The 18,765-nt window shown below is 27.6% G+C and overlaps 1 protein-coding gene across 1 annotated transcript in view; it reads right to left on the bottom strand.

Annotated features, from left to right (window-relative positions):
* The window catches only part of LOC142321824 (uncharacterized), a 202,316-nt gene extending 183,833 nt beyond the window's left edge, over window positions 1–18,483 (bottom strand). Inside the window, exon 1 of the mRNA XM_075360254.1 lies at window positions 18,293–18,483. The gene's annotated coding sequence lies outside the window, so the exon portion shown is untranslated. The remainder of the gene's footprint in view (window positions 1–18,292) is intronic.
* Window positions 18,484–18,765: the final 282 nt, after the last annotated feature.

Genomic DNA, 18,765 nt, shown 5'->3' with positions numbered 1-18,765 from the left:
AATTTTGAATTTAGGACTGTTGTAACATCTAGTTATGCACCTCTCCTTTTGATTGCAATTGACTGAACCAAAACTGTCAAAAAAGCCCAAAATCCAAAAGCGAAATTGGATTTTGGACTTTTTCTCAACTGCAGTAATAAGCCCTCCTTGAGAGCTTTTCAAAGATATATCATAAGTGCACGGTTGTGTGGGTGTGTATAACGCGTGGTTGTTGTGGATGTTAGTAGCTTGTCCTGTTTTCTGCAGGTTCTTGAGTGTTGTTGTTGTCGATGTATGTATTTAACGTGCTGTATGCGTTGCTTCCAGTAGTGTTGTTTGTGTGGTGTGTAACATTGTTGGATCGTTATGACTGTGTGGGTGATTCCCCCTTCTTCTGATAAAATGTTTTTATAAGCAGTCCCATGAAGGGGGTAGTCAGGAGTGGAGGTTTAGTCGGTAGTGCGCAGGTATACATACCCTTGGCCTTGGTTACATTGCCCTTGGTTATAACTGGCGGAACCTGTTAGCGAGCCCGACACTGCTTAGGTGCCCTAGATTGAATTCCTCCTCCTCTATAAAAAAAGAGTTATAGCTAAATAAAATTTTAATTAATGATTTGAATCTTACAAAGGGGAAGGAACATCGGTTCGAATCAGACTTCATCTCTTTTTTTAACTTTTTTATTTATTTAAATATGTTGATTTATTAATAATTATTAAACTCTGATTGTCAAAACATTTTTACAATAAATAATAATTCAATAATACCGCTAACAAAAAAAATATCTGAAGTTATTAATGAAATAAAATTTTATATACTTTTCATTTAAAAAAAATGTGTATATGTAATTTAATAGGCGTACAAGGAAGTTATGTGGTGTCCACATCAGATTCTTTATAAATGTAATTAAGTTCTTACGTACGAGTATATAAAAGAAACGGCAATTATTATACCTTAACTGTGAAATCGACAGATGACGCGAAACGCAAATGTAAAAAGATAAAACCGTAATTGTTTAGTAACGTATTAACAGGAAATAAAATTTAAATTTAAGACATCATCATGTAATTTAAAAGTCATGCTGAGACCTTTTGATTTAATTATGGGATTTCACATTTCACGTTTACATTTCGTGGCAAACACAAGAACGTTCTTTTAAAGAAAATGACAGTAAAGATATTATTTTACAGCTGATTACTATGGATAAACTAAAAAGACGCTAATTTCATACAAAAATACCTAACATACCGATTATGTTTATCTGTCGTTTAGATAAAAATAAAATTCTTAATTATTTTAAAATGACATATAATCAAATGTTCACGCAGTAGTTTAACGCAAACTAAAATTATCATATTTGTCGAGGTCATAGCACAGTGTTAAAAAACAGAGACATATTCGCTGAACATTACATAAGAAATGGTAAGTAGTTTTTTACCAATTTAGCATGATTAAAAATTAAATTTATTTTTTATATAACTTATATATCCATATTCTTTCTTTTTATTACAGATTGAAATTTCAAAATAAATAAAACTAAAATTATATATGGATTACTAATTATTTTAAAGGTGAAAATAATAAATTACATATTGTTACAATATTTTTATTTTTATTTCTCATGCAACAAATTAAACAATGTAAAACAAGTAATTAAGAGTTTTGTAAGTAAAAATGATAAACATATAAATGAAAAAAGTTATAATAAAACATGGAAAATATATACGTATCTATAAGAATGAGAAGGGAAAGTAACTGACTGAAAGTCATAATGCTTGTCTAAGAATACATTATTAATATTTTTTAAAAACTATAAATAGTATTATTTGGTAGATTAAACAAATGATCTATATGCAAAAGAGCAAAGAACACTTTTCTGTCATTTTATTGACTGCAAAAAAGTTTTGTCTTAAAACATCCTTTTATGCGCGATTCTACTTGCATATTTCTACCTGTACTTGTACTATAACAAATTAAAATATCCTTTTCTTCTTTATTTTTATTAAATCAAGAGCCCTTGATGGAGGGATGTTAATATGCAAATTATCGAACTATTCAATAGATGCTGACTACATCAGCGTAGCAGGGAGACCGGGATAGAAAATTGATTTATTGATTATTAGGGAGAATGCAAGAGCAGATGCGAACGCATTCACCGGTGTCTCATACCAATCAATCTATTTCTCTCACCCACATGCATATGACTGCTGTACTGCTAGGAAATGAGGCAAAATAACATTAAGTATTTTAAGTTCATTACATTTATCTTCAGAAATGATGTATAAAAAAAAAGCTCTTCTTGATTATTTTTGGACCATGTCCTTGAGGTCAATGAAAATTCTTAGGGTGGTATAACCCTAAATTATATTAAATATAACATTAAATGGTTTATTTGTTAAGCTGTTATCTCAATTTTTCTTATCGCTGCTGACGCTTGGTTGAAATAGACTTGCATGTCTTGACCATGATAGGAATTAACCTAACCTTGCGTTAAAACATTTTATTTACACCAACTACAAAACTAAGCAAAAGAGATTGAGTACCTCGCATATACTAAACTATTTATACCAGTACCTTCATATTCCACTAATTAGTGATTAAACTTAATTAGATCTAATCAAAATTTTTGATGTAGAATTGGTTTTTCCAGATTCGTTGCAAGTCGGAACCGTGATCATATAATATTTTACATATGCTAAGGACAGATTTTTCTACAAGCCAGCTTTTACTACGTGGAGTTCTACGGAGAGCTGTGATCTGATTCTATTAATGGCACCGAGTAGAAGGCCACAGCATGCATTACTACACTTTATTTTTTCGTCTTTATAAGGATACAAGCAGTTCTGTTAACTGTAGGACATTTTTTTAAATTTTACACCAATTTACATTTCTTTCAAAAGCAACGAATTTTTTCAAGTCATATTTTTTCACGCACACTCAAAAGTTCCGGTTTTTGCTTTTGTTATCTACAAATATGAGATAATTAGAAAAACTAATATCAATACTATTTTGTTCGCTTTGATAAATTACTAAGATCAGATTGTCGCAATCAGACGTTGGTTAATTAATTGCCGCGAATTGTCAGTTAGAAAAATTTTGCATAAAAAAGGCCCTTGGTTTTAAGAGTTATTACTGTTTATTTATTTAGTTTCTTTATAAATATAATGTTTATAAGGTATAAAATATAAAATTAATGAACAAGTTTGAACATAGTTTCTGTTTTTACAACCTACGCAAAAATAAAATGTTACCAGAATTTAATGTAAATTTTTGATTATATCTCTTATTGACTTTTTTTACTAGTGTATGCTATTTTGGAACACAAATATTATGTTCTTGTTCGTTAGAATGAAACATCGCATCCGGAACAGATTACGTATACTTATCATTATATCATTTATTTTATTTATAAATACATGTGGTTGAATTAATTCGTTACTCACTATACTAAATATAAATATATAGTAGATAAATAATATCATAATTACAATAATGACGTTAACGAAAATTGACGTAAAGTAATACTACTAGTTTATTCTAAAATAGTTAAAAACATTTTATAGATTAATTTGTAACTGTTACGTCTTATCTAAAGTTCACTTCAGACCAAATTTAATAAGGTCATTAAAAATTAAATAAAAACTTTTTTTTTCTTTTTTACACTCATAGTAATAGCTCTATTACTGCTGCAGTGGCTATAGCTTTAAGGGAAAGTATATAGATTGATCAAAATGTTGAAAATGGCGATTTTTGCAAAATCTCGATGTTTCATGATTCCCTTACCTAAAGATATGGCAAATTTCGAAAGGATGTATGTATGTATATACACGTACAGTGCGTACAATGAAAATAAAGGCTTGTGTTTGATCAAGACTGTATTACTACTGAATCTGAAAAAATTTACACCAATCTAATAGGACAACAATAATAATCCTTTTACTTTTATTTATGCGCGTTTAATTTATTGCCGTTCATGTTTTATTTGTTATAATTCATTATTATGAATTAATATTAATAATTCAATAAATAAAGCTTGCAAGAAAAAGACTTTGGATTTAGGTTTATTTTTAAAATAAAAAATCTGAAGTAGACACGACACCGCATGCTTCCTTGTACGAATATTAAATCACATCTACATATTTTTAAAAGTACATAAAATGTTATTTCACTAATAACTTGTGATTTTTTTCATTTTTTTTTTACAATCACAGATTAATAATTATTAATAATCAATATAGTTATATTAAAAAAAGTTTAAAAAAGAGATGAAGTCTGATTCGAACTGACGTGGTGCCTTCCCCTTATAAGATAAATAAAATAAAAAAACATAAAATTTAAACTGTTTCCTTATCAAAGGGATTATATAACGGGATATATGTTTTATATGAAACAAATATTTCTACGTTCCTGTATCACCTAGTGAATTATCGCTAGAATCTTAAGAAACAACCTGCTAGAAATTGACTTCTAAAATAGTTTTATGCATTCGTTATCTAATATTATTATTTAAAATCAATTTCCAAAAAGGTTTTGTATTTTACAATTGATTTTACAGATTTTAAGAAATAATAATCAAATCATTAATATTTGAAAACCCTTAGATGTATTTGAAAATAAAAAAATGTTAATGGCGATGCCGGAAAATTTATGCAACCTTGCCGGCACTTTTTTTATGGAACTAACATTTTAAGGTTGTGGATATAACCACTAAATAAAGCGATTTATTTTAAAAACAACGTAACTCTGTAAGTGTCCTTAATTTAAATAATTCTACGTTCTGTTCCTGGTTAATAGGACAGATATTATTATTCAATCAGGACCTCTTCCAGATCAAAATATAAATAAATAAAAATCATATCTTTATAATTTTTAAGTAAATGATTTTTTTTTAATTTATGATACTTGTTGACGAAATAACGTTTTCCCTATTACTTTCTAAGATTCATTTATCAGTTTCAGCATTTTTATATGAGCATATCGTGTTATTACATTTTTTAATGAACCCTTAATGAGATTTTGGAATTTAACTTCATTGAAAGGTAGTAATTTCCACGAAGAAAAAAATTTTATAAATTATACGAATAATTTCACATTGAATTCATTTGGGTTTTAATGTTCTGATAATGCAAAATTAGAATCCAAAATTATTTCAGCCACTGTTAGATTTTTTCATACAGAATTCGTAATAATTTTTTTTTTTTATTCAATATCTGAAATGTATTGTTATATCTGTATGTATAAATCCACTATATTTAAAGTTCGTTACGCTGGTATTTCCTAATACTGGTTCAGTCTATTGTGGAGCAAGTATTCCAGATTACACAGACCACACCATGGCACAGCCAAACAGCCAGTTGTTATTGGCTGTGAATGCTGTGGGATCTTATTTTTACACTCTCTCGTGCTGCGTCATAAAATAATAAAAATTTATTTGAAAATACCAGTCGCATATAAAAAAAAAAGAATTTGAACTATTAAATATTAAACAACTGCATAAAATGGACTTATCAAATTTTTTTTGTAAGAACCAAGTGAACTCCCAGTGGCTTTGGAACGTGATCAGGCTATAGGTCGTCTAGATGAACCGAGTCATGGAACCGCTCCAACCGCGTCGTATGTTTCTTTTTAAGCATCACGTATTTTTAATAGACTTACCCATTAATATACCAAAGTATAATCCGTTCAAAAGAGTCTTCCTGATTCACTGAGCAGTCCGACTAATTTTTATTTTTGATATATAAAGATTTAAATAATGATAGGGTAAAATTTAATTAATTGGTTATTGTACTGTTTTAGCTATATGATAAAATGTAATGGATTTATAAATTAATTTATAGTACTTATTTTTACCTAAATTAGGAAAAATGCTTTTTGTTTATCCTTAACTACTTAGTTTTGATTGGCTAAAATAAGTTTGAATGTCTAAAATCAATCCACCGCAATGGTCAAAAGAGTATTGATTATTTAACCTTCAAATTTATTATTAAGTATTAGTCAGATGATATCAGATTAAGCGGTAATTAATCACTCATTCTTGCGTTAGTGACCGCATTCTGTTTGTTACAGATGCTCTATTTTTATGAGACAAGTTATAGTTTTTAAAATAAAAGCTGCTTTTATTAATTATGTAATAATACCATAGTTATTTCTATACATTTCGTCACGTAGGTGATCAATAAGAATATGAAATTTATGCACTAATTTTATAATGAATTTATTCGTAGAGTTATGTGTAAGCGAATACAAATCAGACTCGTAATACAATTCAGAAAGAAAAAAAAGAATTATTTATTTAATAATCTTGCTACATAATTTAGCTGTTCCAAGCCTAGCATATCCCGTTTATCGATATAAATAACAAAATAAAATACAAATTCTTATTATTTTAACTTAATATTAAACCAGTTTTTAATTCAACGAAATTTTCAGTCATATCAGAAGTTACATTACACGCTATTACTTCCAAGAATAATATGTAGAAATTCAAAATTAAATTCCATTTATTTCATTGTAACGTGATTCTTTTGCCTTTTTTAGTTATTATTATTATTTCTTTTTAACTTCTATTTACCGCATTCAATTTTTTTTAAAGAATGTTTTATTTTACGTACCTGTTTATTTAAAATTCTATGTATGTGATATCATCAAAACGTTTTCATACGTACACTACAGAATTAGATTATTCATTCTGTACATACCCGTAGATTAATTTTTCGATCTATTAAATAAATATATATATATATATTTATATATCTAAAATACATTTGGGTTTTATACAATTAATGATCTCGTGAATAATATTTTTACAAGTCTTTGAAAAAAGAAAAATATTGTAATAAATTTATTAAACATTTTCATTAAACTCAATACACTTTAAGAAAATAAAATTGAACATATAACAAAAGAATTAAATTTTATACAGAATAAAAAAATTAAAATTACATTGACAGCTGTGGTGAAATAAACAATGCTGACTCACAGCGCAGTCTATAATACCTTATCAGTATAATTTATATAAAAATATACATATAAATAATTAAGATAATCTATAATTACGGCATCACTAAATTATTAAATATTTAAGATAGCCAACATTAATAATACTACATAAAGAAATTTTAAAAACAGACCAACTGTTCCACTGTGCAGTCATCAGCGAAAAGTAATTACCACATTTTTTTTTATCCATCTCTTAAAATTTATTTTTATTCCCATTTTTCAATTAAAATATTACTTTAAACTCGTGTAAAATGGTGGAACGAAGGGCATGTCGAAAAATTATTAATTTTTATCAGCTTGAATTGTTGCGGAAATAATACAATGCAGCCCTTTATTATTTAATAATATTCTATACAAAATTGTAGAATTCATATCTCAGGAAAGTTATGCATATCAAAACATATAGTTTTGTAAAATGAAATATTTACCTAAAAATAAATTAATCATATAAAGAATAAGTAAAAAATATAAAATTTCAAATAGTTATTTAAAATCGAAATAGTTGACATTAATAAAATAAAAAAGAATCAAATTATGTTAATAAATAAAAACAAATAAAAGCAAGTATTAACTTGAGTTGGTAATTGAACTGTTGAAATTTGTATGATACATATGTAATTCTAAGGATTACAACAAAAACCCTTGGTTACCCTTTCACTGATAATTTATCGTTATTAATTAAAAAGATCCGAGTAATAAAGATTCCGGTACTAAACTATAACCTCTTATACCATTTTTTTTGAAAAAAAAATTCTTAAAATAAATTGTTTAAAACAAATATTAGTAATTGTAAAACAGAAAACTAAATAACAACTAACAAATGTTCAGGGATAAAATCATGTGATATAAAAATAAAATTGTATGATATCGTACAGATTAACACTAACGATTCCTCCAGCACTTCTGCATAATAACACTGGCGTCTTGGCAACAGTGCATGTTGCTATGGATACTGTTAGGGAGATTTTAAAGATTGTTATTGGTTTTCACACACGGTGGTTTTATATCAACGACAGTACCTCAATGATTTTAATACTACTATATGTTGCAGCATTGGGTATATGTGCTAACAATCAAGTCGATAGTAACGTTTTTACATAATTTCTATTGTTCTGCTACATTCTATTTATAGTAAATATTACTCAGTATAAAGAAGGAATTTATGAAAGAAAATTAAGATACGGTGTAACACCACGCTAAACAAGGAATTATGTACCTTAGCTTATGTTCCAAGAAAGGATAAATCAATTAACTCTGTAGAAAATGTAATAACAATTTCTTAAAAGTATACAACCTCTACCATAAATCCATGTTATTATTTATAAATAGGTGCAGTGTAAAATTATCGTTTTCAAAATAACGATGAATGATATATAATGTAGTAAAAGACGGAAGAAAGAGCAGCAGTAAGTGTATTTTATTCGTAGGTCTCCTAGCAGTGGAGAAACATATGACTCAAGAACTGGATGAAAATATGCAAATATTTCGGAGAAATTTCGCAAATACTAAAAGTATGTATAATACTTGGAATGTGACACCAACTTGCTTCAAACATCGTTAAGATCCTACCCAAAATTATTTATAGCTCGGAAGGAATCCAGAGGAGATCACACTGAAAAGTCATACGATCTACCTGTTATAAATGTTTTTTGGAGTTTTTACAATTTATTGCTTTGTACTGCAGAGCTGTATGCAAATGATTATTTTTCAACTTGTACACTGAATAGAAAAGTAATTCAAAACTAAAAAAGCGTTTTTACTTTTTTTGAAATAAAAAAATAAACTCATTTGGTACTTTAAACATATATATATATTTATATACATATACACCAGTTTATAGCAGCCAGAAATCAGTCCATCACTCAGACTTGATTCCCGAAATTTCAAATTATATGAAAAAGTGAAGAAAATAAAAATAGACAGCATACTAGTTATTAGAAAGACATAATAAATTACCTTTTTTTGTACGTATAAACTGTATAAAAAACACTCTTATAGATTATATTTTTATAGAATTCTTTATAATTTGTTAAAATTGTTTTGACGAATCATCCTCAATATGTGGAATTTCAAAACTTTCCTATCATTTTTAAAATGTTAATATTAAAATTTAGCTTATTTTATGTTTTAATGACCTAAAATAAGTTAATAATCGTAAAATTATAAAGAAATTCTGCCTTAAAAAATAAAAATTTAAATAAACATTTACAATCATAATTAATAAGATTACAATTTCACCAAAATTTTAATTTTATTTATCTTTTATTTTAATACTACTTGTACTTAATTTGACTTCAGAACTAAGGTTCTGAAGTCAAATTTCTTGACTTCAGAAAAATACTATGTTGTATAAACCTAATTATTATTCAAATCAAGAACTCTAGTTAGGAAACCTATTACTACACTTTCCTGGAACTTGTGTAAACTTAAAATTTAACATTTAATCTTAAGATCTAGTCCAGAGATAAAATAAAGTTGAACTTTTTTTTAATGTATTTTCAATATTTAATACCATTTACTTTTCTATATATTTATTTATGTAATGAAAATAATAAATAAAAATAAAACATTATCGAATTTCTTGTATTTGTAATTAATTTTAAAGTTAAAAACATAATATTTTTGAATTATTTAATTAAAAAATAAATTATTAACATTCACAATCCGGTGGCGTTGAGAATATTGCGCTATTTTATATATATTTTTCTCAAGAAATTTATTTCATTCAAATTACCTTTTAAATAATAATGTATCATTTTACAGACTACGATATAATCTGGCGCTAGACAAAAACACAAAGAACTGCTGTAATAAATAATTACGTTATGCAGTTGAAACCACAAAATCATATTACGTTATAAGATAAGAAATATTGCAATATAAAATTTTACTCGGTGGATTTATCATAAATTTTTGGATCTATGATGTCATTAGATTGTCAGTTATACAAAAAGTTCCACATACATTTTATTTACGTATACGATTGTATAGAGTATACGTAATACGAGCATATTCCGTTGCAAAAAATATTTTATAAATATAACATGTCTTTTATTTTATCAAAAAAAAGGAATTCATCATTCATGAATCGTTATCATAATTTTCCATTTAAATGATTAAATATGTTATTTTAATTATAAAATATAATTTGTTTAGTTTTGCATTCCTTCCTTTATAATAAAGGAAAAAGTACAGTCCGTTTTCAATTTAAGTCACCTTAAAGACAATATAAGGTATGCAGTTTAATAGAAAAAAATTACTCTTCTTAGGAGATATTCTTGCCAATATTTTAAGTATAACAAAAACGTTTCAGCCTTTTAATTCAAGAAGCTATAGTCTAGAGTTACGATTTCAAAAAAGAAATTGTTAATTCTCTTCCAGAAATTTAATTCAGTGAAATCATTTTGAATATTATCGTCTTCATAATATAATAATAATAATAAGGGAATAAAAACATCTAGAAAAAACGGTTGGTATCCCATAACCAGCTCTTTCAATGACGTGAAGTGGAAGAAAATTGAGAATGGTTTTGCAAGTAAGTTTTTTGAATAAGTTTCGGATTTTAAGAAGTTGGGAATAAATTTTTGCTGTTTTGTTTCACGATATACTCAAAATGTACAGTAGTTTGAGTGGCTCGTGAGTGACATTGAAATATCACAGTGTATTTAATAATTTTTTTTTCTTACTTATTCATGTATGAATACGCAAAACAATAATGATTGCTTTTTACTATTACTTTTTTTAACTTTAATTATGAAATTGAGATATTACAATAGAATGAGTAAATAGCCTAATTAAATTCCTACGATTAAACACGACTGAAATAACACAAACAATTATTATTTTATAAAAGGGGAAAAAACTTTCTTGCTTTGTTTGTTAATACATCCATATTCTGACGGTATAGCAACCCGCTTCTATTTTGTATGCCATCTCCCCTTTTCTAAAAATCGATACAGAATATTTTTATCACTTTCCTCAGTATTCTTCAAATTGTTACAGAAAAACCTTCACGTTCTCATAACTTTTCTCTTTTATTAAGATACGAATGACAACATTTCAATTCGTTTAGAATCTCGGAAATGGAAATGGCAAATATTATTTTTCTTCTACTGGACTTCTAAACTACTTGTACCAAACTTTTGCTTATATATACAAACACAGGAGGGAGTATGTTTTATGAAGCGCATTTTTACCATAACTATTGTGAAGAAATTACTGAAGAGATGAAGAGAAAAGTTTCATCTACCTAGCAGTAAGATCATGAAAATAAATTTATATTTTTGGGAAAAATAAATAAAAATATCCCCAAATAATTAAGTATGGATCATATCACTATGTAGCTGATATTTGGATAATAGGCTAGATTCTTTCGAAATGTTATTTAACTGTAAAATATTAAAATTCAATGACGCCAACGTAGTAGGTACATTATGCTTTATGTGGGAATTATAAAAAAACCTATAATAGGCGGTTATATTATGAGAAAAACAAAACAGAGGAAGACCAAAACTCCCATTTATATATATATATATATATATATGGAGAAAATAATTGATGATGTTCATTACAATCTTATGAAAACATAAGCAGAATGTACAAAAGGAATCCATATAGAAGACGTCTAAAGATTAAAACAGGTTCAAAGAAGAAGAATATTTGTTGAGCGAGATAGATAGAAAAGTTTTATTTCCTTTAGCATTCCTTGTTTCCCGTTATTACTTTTATCCCAAAAGATTGAACACATAGACCTCCTACTTTTTCTACCCTTGGTTGTTTGACCAACCGGCAACTCCATCTGCTATTCCTCCTTCTGTAATATTACACCCAGAACTTCTTTGTCTTATTTGTCTCTCTTTGATTTCTTTCCCAAACATCAAATCTACTGTTTGTATTTCAACACTCAAATATTCTTATTTTCTAAAAATCTACTCAATCGTGAGGAAAACTATCCACTATTAAATAAATGTATAAATCTGTAAATTTATCCACTATTAAAACTATTTTATTATTTTTTATTTGGATTATCAGACTCGAACATAAACATTCAATATCTCTATAATAACTTGAAACTATTGTTTTAAACTTCTGCATTCGTTTAAAATAACATCAACTGATGAAACAGTATCTATTCCCTGAATGGAATTACATAAAAATTTGCAGTAATATGTTTGTTGAACTTGGTTAGTTCCTTAAGGAAAAATTTATTCAAGGTTTTTTTTTTGATGGGGGATAAAAGGCCTAGGACAAAATTTGGCACTTCAGCCATTTGAATTATTTTACAACCATCGGATATTATACAAGATAATTCTCATCCAAAACTGGTACCAGAAAATGTACATAACAGAAGAACAAGTTTAACAGCCTGTGCCGCTAAAATGTTGTGTCTGTGTTTCCTAGTTAGAGAAAGAAGGCATTTAATAATGTCAAACGGAAGAAAATGATGGAGATTTAAAAAAAATAAAAAATGTAGAACGAAAAGATAGAAGGTTAATTAAGGAAGTATACATAAGACAAACAGAGAATGAAAATAAATAAAAATAAATCTTTCACCGACACTGTTCAAAATTTACATTCAAGATATAAGGAATACATTAGAAGAAAGAGAAGGAATAAGCATAGGAGAACGAAAATAAGATACTTAAGGTTTGCTGATGATTTGGTAATTCTATCTGATGACACACACAAAGATTATTAACAGCCCTGAAGAAAGTAATGAAAATGTACAGTATGAAAATTAATGTAGGATAAACTAAAGTAATGAAAACAAACAACAAAGAGGATTTAGTAAATAATGAAGCGACGGAAGAATAGAAAAAGTAAAAAATTACAGATATTTCGGTTAACATGGTAACAGAGGACTGGAAGAGCGCAACAGAAATAAAAGGAAGAATAGCGACAACAAAACAAGCTTTTCAGCAAGAAAAGGGAGTTTCTATGTAGTAGAAGTCTGGATTTAGTGTTAATAAAGAGACTAGTCAAATGCTATGTACGGAGTGATTTGTTATATGGAAGTGAAGTAGAGAAGCATGGGCAATGAGAAAGAGGGAGAGGAACTAGATTGAGGCTTTTAAAATGTGGATATGAGGGATGGTTAGAGAGAGAGGAAGAGGAATGAGTGTTTCGTAGTGTAATATCGACGGATAAAGTGAGGAATGATGAATAACGAACAGGATTACAAAAGAAAGTGCATTTATGCGAAAAGTACATATAATGAATGGAACTGGTTAGGACATGTGATTGGAGTAAGTGGAATCTTGTGAACTGCAGTCGGAGTTTCAGTAGAAGCAGAAAGATGAAGTTAATAGAAGGCAGAACTGGATAGGAAAAAAGTGGCGTAAGGAACCTAGTGCCAGGCACAATATCAGATGATTCCTCATGCAACTCCTCCTACCAGGTACCAAGGACTCTGGATTCTTCTGTTCCGATTTTAGATCCTGGAATCCTCAAGAGGAAAAAAATAGCAGGAACAGATCTGCGACCACAGAAATAACAACAGGAAAGAACGGATCTAGGATAAAGGAAACGGGTGACTGGTGATCAGAATAATCTATCTATCACGGTAGATCGGAATATACCCAGCTTTTCCAGGACCCGACATAAGCAAATATTGTTGAAAAATGTTGACTAATTTTATTACATATTGTATAAATGAAAAATATTGGAATTCTGCAAAAATATTCCTGGTTAATTATTTTGATTATTAGTTTTTGGAAATTTTGTTAATGAAAATCCAACATTAGTATATTACTTGAATATTATTGTGTAATAATTACATTTCTTCATATGATCTGTATTTTACAACGGCTGCTGTTAATAAAAAAATATATATATAATTAATTACACTTAAAAAAAAATAACACTATGAACATGATAATTACATTATTTCGTCAAATTTTCAAAATTTTATAATTCGATAAAATTTAAGCGCATTTTATTTTAATAAAATGCAATGATATCGATTTTATATTAGATTTTAAAAATTGTACATCCAGAAGGAAAGCTTTTAAAATTATTCAAAATTGTTTAACCAAAAACTTTATTTAAACCACTAAAATGATCGTAACCGTAAATTTTTACGCCGTCATTATCTATTACAATACAAAAAAATATATTGTATACCTGAGAAGAAGCTGTTTTAAAATAAAATATAGATGTTTTGTATTATAGGCTAAGAAATAAAATTTAGATGTAATACAACTTTTAGACGCTAATAAGTTTAGTTTTTAACCAAAACTATTAGCGTTCAATGAATTAGCAAAAATGGTAATAAGTGTGCAGTAAGATTTACCAAAATCGAGGAAAGTAACAAATGAACACCACACAAAATTTTCTGTCACACCTGTTTACGGACAGGTAAAATTTATTTTTAACCATGCCCCTCTTCAGACTTTCACTTAAATCGTTTAAAATGTGCTATAGAGTACGATGAACCTGTCTGGGTGGTTTTGACGGATCATTGTGTAGTCCCAGTCTTTCCTGGAATTTTGAAAAACTGAAAAACCCGAGTAATTAAAAACACTACCAGCCTTTGTAATACCTCAATGGAACTTGTACTATACGTACTTGAATTGTACGTTCCGTTACAAACGTTTTGTTCACCCCTCAGACCTGACCTGAACAAGGCTAAGATAAAATTTCACAATCTTTACGTACAAATCGTAATGTATATTTTGTAAATGAAGAAGTGGAAGTTCCCTTGCGTTGAGATTATTTGATTATTATTTAACCTTTTTTTTTTAATTTTAATATTTTAAAAATTTGATGTGAACTCTTGTACGCCTATTAATTAAATATACACTTTTTTTTAAATGAAAAGTAATAAAATTTTATTTCATTAATAACTTGATATTTTTTCATATTTATTTTTTTTATTATTAATTTTATTAATCATGGCCCGTTGATATTGATATATAATTTATTTATATAATAGTAATTTATAATAATAGTAATATATAAACATTGATATGTTATAATTATAATTATTTATATCACATATCATTAATGTACTAAAACGAATTTTAAAAACAAAAATTATAAACATAACATTTGATCCTCAAAAGGTAAAATAATGTCAACGTTATCCGTCATGTCAGTATGATGGTCTCAATTGTTATAAATATACAATTATGTATATTGTTATACAGATAACAATTGAAACCTTCATACTGGCATGACGGATAACGTTGACATTATTTTATCTATAAATCAATGTTCCTGAGGATGGATTACTGATCCGAAAGCGCTCGAACATACTATTAAAGGTTGTTGGTAAGTGGAAACTATTATATATATATATAAATTTTTTATTATTTATTGAAAACGTTTTTTTACAATCACAGGTTAATAATTATTAATAAATCAATATATTTAAATTTAAAAAAGAGGATGAAGGCGCATTCGAACCGATGTGCCTTCCCCTTGTAAGATTCAAATATTTCATTAACTAAAATTTCATTTGGCTGTAACACTTGAACCAATGAAAATAAGTACGTACCACTTATGATATATCTTGAAAATCTCTCAATGAGGGCTTATAACTGCAGTTAAGAAAAAGTCCAAAATCCATTTTTTTGGATTTTGTTCTTTTTTGGACATTTTTTGTTCAGTAGATTGCAATCAAAAGGGGAATTGCACAACTAGATGTTACAACAGTCCTAAATTCAAAATTCTATGGCTAATCGTTTTCGAGTTATACGAGATACATACTTACATACGTAACGCCAAACAAGTCAAAATGAATTCAGAAATGGCCAAATTGGATATTTCCGTTAAAATCTGAGAACGGAAATTTTTCGCAATCAAAATTCTTTCTTCGTTGAAGGAAGTAAAAATGAAAATGCTCGTAATAATAAAGTTTATGATGCGTTGATACCTCGATAAAAGCAAGTTAATTTATCATTAATATGATAGAAAACTAACAAATTCCGAAATTTTGCTCGTTAAAACCAAATTCTCGTTACAAGGCAGCTCTTTATTCGCGGGTTCCACTGTATTTTGATCTTAATCATGCCTCGAATTTTTAATTATTGTCTCGATTGATAGGAACCAACGTTCCTATCAATTGAATACGCAATTGATCACCTTACACACGAACAAAGTTTATTCGAAAAATGGATGAAATTTTCTTATCAATATTTACGGGATGGTATTATAAAAAATTCACACTAATGCAGTATGTTTCATTCCTTTCTTAACTTTTTATAATTATATTTTTATAAAGCACTTTTCGTTTTCAATTTTTTTTTCAGGATGAAAGTAATATTATTCTACAACATTTGACTGTCATGTAAATCAGTAGCTAAATCATTATAGTTCAATTAATTATTCATTAACTACGTTATTCTACTGAGAGAGAAAAAGACTTGATTACTACCCACAACCAAGGCAATAATCTTAATTAATGTTAATGATAATCTAATTATTACAGTCTCAATTTTAAATTGATTTTTTTTCTTCAGTAATACAAGTCTGCATACTCTAATACAACTACCATAATTTTTTTTTATGATGATAAATACATTTTTCAACGTGTTAAAAGACTAAGCCTGGCTGGGTTTCGAACTCAGAACCTTCTTTTAATTTAGGAACCTTCCACAATACCACTCCGCTAGGAAAACCAACATTTTATACTGAACTCCACCGTAACTACAAAATTTTATCGTGATAGTAAAATTATGTATAAAAAATAATACGTTGTTGTTCTAAGGAAACGTGTTTCAACACGTCTGTTTATATATATATATACGAAACATTACATAGATCTTTTACTAGTGGATAGAGATTATTGTAGCAAAACATATTTAACTAACATTTATTTCATAGAAAATATTTTTTATTCTCAGTATCGAAGTAAATAAAACTTCCAGTATAGCCTTGAATGTACTATAATTAAATGCAACAACAATGATTCATGTGGCAGTGAATAAAAGTATATTTCTGAGTTAATAAAATCATTAACGAGATAAAAACGATAAAAAGAACTATTATTATCTTAAAAACATATAACGTGATTTATAATCGATAAATTATACGATTTATAATTACATGTTTGTGACATTTTCTTTATCCATAACAAAAAAAAGGATGCTTGCCTGACGTATTGATCTAGATGAAAACTGTACAACTAAAAGTCGCAAGACTTTTATCTAAATAAAAACAAAATGAGGATACAGTATTATTAAATTCCTAAATTAATCAAAATTAAATGATTCTAAATCCAAAGGTTACGAAAAAAAGGCTCCCGCAACTAGAAAAATTGAGATTTACAGAACACACCCAATCAGTCTCAATATATGAACAAGTTGTAGAAATAAAACTTTTTTTAAGTTATAGTTTTAAAAAGTATTAAGATATACTTTAAAATGGGAACAAATAAATGTAGTCATGTAGAATTAGTTAATTTATAAAGTTATTAAAAAAAAATTCTTATTTGTTTTTATAAATAAATAAAAAATAGAAATATATTACATATTTTTATAAGAATCGGTTGTTTAATGAACACAAAAGCTTTGTTTTCCTTTTTTTAGTTTTATATTATACTTTTTAGTTACTATATTGCTCTGTTCAAGTAAGAATATTTACGTTTTTAGTACATTACTATTTTTAAGTAATATAAAAGAATATTTTCTGTAGTAAAAAAAAAACTATTTTTTTCATTAATTTCTTCAACGTGAAAATATAGTAATAACACCACTAATAGAGTAATGTTACCATAAATAACAATCAACATTCCTTAAGTTTAATTGTTAATGAATTAATAAGAATTTTCATTTTTTAATAAATAAATATATGTATCTTTCTTGTATACTTATTAAGAAAGATTTTTAATCATCTTTTGATGGATAAATTTGTTTTCTTTGTTAAATTATTATTTACGTTCATGTGCAATTAGTTTTTAATCTGAAATTATGATTTTTTTTTTAAAGAATGAATTATAAAGATGCTAGTCAAAAAAAAATCAAACTAGTCATTGAAAGAAAGGGTCGTTTACGTTAAATCGTGCTTTCTAAAGAAGAAAAAAATATATAAATATTCAATTTTCCTCCACTTTATACACGCACACGTATATTTGTCATTCATTTGATTAACTTTACCAATAACGAGAGTGATACTTGTAACAAAATTTAATTGTAATTGCTATAATAATTCATTTGAAGTTCTTTACTTCTCTTTCTTTAAAAACAGATTATTACAACACTACGTTTTTTTTATTGTTAGAACATCATCAACATGTTTGTATATCTGCAATAAATGTAAACCTGTATAAACACAGCATTGCTAAAGTAAATATAAAATGACGTCTTTACATTACCTATTTTATGATGGTAGCTTGGGAAACACCAGAATTGTAATTATAAAATAATGATATGCTGGTAGCTGTTTATTAATGCATCCGTGTCTCGACGCGCACAAAAACACACGTGTTGTAAATATATACACATAACAGATATCGACAACCACACACCGATCGAGCGGGAGGCATACTGACTGGTTATTACAGTGTGGGGTCAGAAGCGCGCTTTGCCCCTACCACGGAACTCTGATCTCATTCCGCCCGCCTACAATACATCACTACACAGCCTCTGCTCTACGACCCTGGACCTAGGTCATCTCATCTCCCCGGCACACGACGAAAAGCAGGGGCTTACCCTAATTGCTTATTTTTATCGAACCCGCTACCAGAATTCTTCCGTTACGTTGATCGTAAAAGTAAATGGATATGAAAAGTCTCTCATTTTTAGGAGTTTTGTTTTGGCCTGTACAGAACGGATTTCTTATTAAAAT

Source organism: Lycorma delicatula, chromosome 3 (genome assembly GCF_047948215.1).
Source record: "Lycorma delicatula isolate Av1 chromosome 3, ASM4794821v1, whole genome shotgun sequence".
Classification (NCBI taxonomy): Eukaryota; Metazoa; Arthropoda; class Insecta; order Hemiptera; family Fulgoridae; genus Lycorma; species Lycorma delicatula.
Note: the sequence above shows the minus strand (reverse complement) of the source record. Positions and strands in the feature narration are given on the sequence as shown.